Here is a 3806-nt window from a genome sequence, read left to right as displayed (position 1 = left end):
ACTCCCGAGCTTTTCATGATGATGAAATCGATGAAGGTAGAAATCAAGAAAGAGCATCAAGTGTTGATGGTTGACAAGACCACTAGTTTCAAGAAAAGGGCAAAGGGAAGAAGGGGAACTTCAAGAAGAACGGCAAACAAGTTGCTGCTCAAGTGAAGAAGCCCAAGTCTGGTCCTAAGCCTGAGACTAAGTGCTTATACTGCAAAGGGACTGGTTACTGGAAGCGGAACTACCCCAAGTGATTGGCGGATAAGAAGGATGGCAAAGTGAACATAAGTATATTTGATATACATGTTATTGATGTGTACTTTACTAGTGTTTATAGCAACCCCTCAGTATTTGATACTAGTTCAGTTTCTAAGATTAGTAACTCGAAACGGGAATTGCAGAATAAACAGAGACTAGTTAAGGGTGAAGTGACGATGTGTGTTGGAAGTGGTTCCAAGATTGATATGATCATCATCGCACACTCACTATACTTTCGGGATTAGTGTTGAACCTAAATAAATGTTATTTGGTGTTTGCGTTGAGCATGAATATGATTTGATCATGTTTATTGTAATACAGTTATTCATTTAAGTAAGAGAATAAATTGTTGTTCTATTTACATGAATAAAACCTTATATGGTTACACACCCAATGAAAATAGTTCATTGGATCCCGATCGTAGTGATACACATAATCATAATATTGAAACCAAAAAGATGCAAAGTTAATAATGATAGTGCAGCTTATTTGTGGCACTGCCGTTTAGGTCATATTGGTGTAAAGCGCATGAAGAAACTCCATGCTGATGGGCTTTTGGAATCACTTGATTATGAATCAGTTGATGCTTGCAAACCATGCCTCATGGGTAAGATGACTAAGACTCCATTCTTCGGAACAATGGAGCGAGCAACAGATTTGTTGGAAATCATACATACTGATGTATGTGGTCCGATGAATATTGAGGCTCGCGACAGGTATCATTATTTTCTGATCTTCACAGATGATTTGAGCAGACATGAGTATATCTACTTGATGAAACACAAGTTTGAAATATTTGAAAAGTTCAAAGAATTTCAGAGTGAGGTGGAGAATCATCATAACAAAAATAAAAGTTTCTACGATATGATCGTGGAAATAAAATATTTGAGTTACGAGTTTGGCCTTCAGTTAAAACAATGTGAAATAGTTTCACTACTCACGCCACCTGGAACACCACAGTATAATGGTGTGTCCGAACGTCAAAACCGTGCTTTATTAGATATGGTGCGATCTATGATGTCTCTTACCGATTACCACTACCGTTTTGGGGTTATGCATTAGAGACAGCTACATTCACGTTAAATAGGGCACCATCTAAGTCCGTTGAGACGACACCGTATGAACTGTGGTTTGGCGAGAAACCTAAGCTGTCATTTCTTAAAGTTTGGGACTGCGATTGCTTATGTGAAAAAGTTTCAACTTGATAAGCTCGAACCCAAATCGGAGAAGTAAATCTTCATAGGATACCCAAAATAAAATGTTGGGTACACCTTCTATCACGGATCCGAAGGCAAGTTATTCATTGCTGAGAATGGATCCTTTCTAGAGAAGGAGTTTCTCTTGAAAGAAGTGAGTGGGAGGAAAGTAGAACATGATAAGGTAATTGTACCTTCTCCCTTATTGGAAAGTAGTTCATCACAGAAATCTGTTCCTGTGACTACTACACCGATTAGTGAGGAAGCTAATGATGATGATCATGTAACTTCAGATCAAGTTACTACCGAACCTCGTAGGTAAACCAGAGTGAGATCCGCACCAGAGTGGTACGATAATCCTGTTCTGTAGGTCATGTTACTTGACCATGACGAGCCTACGAACTATGAGGAAGCGATGATGAGCCCAGATTCCGGGCTTGAAGCCATGAAATCTGAGATGAGATCCATGTATGAAAAACAAAGTATGGACTTTGGTTGACTTGCCCGATGATCGGCAAGCAATTGAAAATAAATGGATCTTCAAGAGGAAGACGGACGCTGATAGTAGTGTTACTATCTACAATGCTAGAATTGTCACAAAAAGGTTTTCGACAAGTTCAAGATGTTGACTATGATGAGAGTTTCTCACTCGTATCCATGCTTAAGTCTGTCCGAATCATGTTAGCAATTGCCGCATTTTATGAAATCTGGCAAATGGATAAACAAAACTGCATTCCTTAATAGGATTTATTAGAGAAGAGTTGTATATGATGCAACCAGAAGGTTTTGTCGATCCTAAAGGTACTAACAAAATATGCAAGCTCCAGCGATCCATCTATGGACTGGTGCAAGCATCTCGGAGTTGGAATATACGCTTTGATATGTTGATCAAAGCATATAGTTTTATACAGACTTGCGGTGAAGCCTGTATTTACAAGAAAGTGAGTGGGAGCACTACAACATTTCTGATAAGTAAATGTGAATGACATATTGTTGATCGGAAATAATGTAGAATTATTCTGCAAAGCATAAAGGTGTGTTTTGAAAGAAGTTTCTCAAAGAAAGACCTCGGTGAAGCTGCTTACATATTAAGCATCAAGATCTATAGAGATAGATCAAGATGCTTGATAAGTTTTTTCAATAAGTACATACCTTGACAATATTTTGAAGTAGTTCAAAAATGGTGTTGGGGAACGCAGTAATTTCAAAAAATTTCCTACGCACACGCAAGATCATGGTGATGCATAGCAACGAGAGGGGAGAGTGTTGTCTACGTACCCACGCAGACCGACTGCGGAAGCATTGACACAACGTAGAGGAAGTAGTCGTACGTCTTCCCGATCCGACCAATCCAAGCACCGTTACTCCGGCACCTCCGAGTTCTTAGCACACGTACAGCTCGATGACGATCCTCGGGCTCCGATCCAGCAAAGCTTCAGGGATGAGTTCAGTCAGCACAACGGAGTGGTGACGATGATGATGTTCTACCAACGCAGGGCTTCGCCTAAGCACTACAACGATATGATCGAGGTGGAATATGGTGGCAGGGGGCACCGCACACGGCTAAGGAACGATCACGTGGATCAACTTGTGTGTTCTAGGGTGCCCCCTGCCTCCGTATATAAAGGAGCCAAGGGGAGGGGGCCGGCCGGCCAAGGAGGGCGCGCCAAGGGAGTCCTACTCCCTCTGGGAGTAGGATTCCTCCCCCCAATCCTAGTTGGAATAGGATTCGCTGAGGGGGAAAGAGAGAGAGGGGGGCCGGCCACCTCTCCTTGTCCTAATAGGACTAGGGGAGGGGGGAGGCGTGCGGCCCATCTTGGGCTGACCCTTCTCCTTTCCACTAAAGCCCACTAAGGCCCATACAGCTCCCGGGGGGTTCCGGTAACCTCCCAGTACTCCGGTAAAATACCGATTTCACCCGGAACACTTCCGATATCCAAACATAGGCTTCCAATATATCAATATTTATGTCTCGACCATTTTGAGACTCCTCGTCATGTCCGTGATCACATCCGGGACTCCGAACTAACTTCGGTACATCAAAATGCATAAACTCATAATAACCGTCATCGTAACGTTAAGCGTGCGGACCTTACGGTTCGAGAACAATGCAGACATGACTGAGACACATCTCCAATCAATAACCAACAGAGGAACTTGGATGCCCATATTGGCTCCTACATATTCTACGAAGATCTTTATCGGTCAGACCGCATAACAACATACGTTGTTCCCTTTGTCATCGGTATGCTACTTGCCCGAGATTCGATCGTCGGTATCCAATACCTAGTTCAATCTCGTTACCGGCAAGTCTCTTTACTCGTTCTGTAATACATCATCCCGCAACTAACTCATTAGTTGCAA

The sequence above is a fragment of the Triticum aestivum genome, chromosome 4A, assembly GCF_018294505.1.
Source record: "Triticum aestivum cultivar Chinese Spring chromosome 4A, IWGSC CS RefSeq v2.1, whole genome shotgun sequence".
In the NCBI taxonomy this organism is placed as follows: domain Eukaryota; kingdom Viridiplantae; phylum Streptophyta; class Magnoliopsida; order Poales; family Poaceae; genus Triticum; species Triticum aestivum.
The sequence above is the reverse complement of the archived record's forward strand: the minus strand, read 5'-3'. Positions refer to the sequence as shown.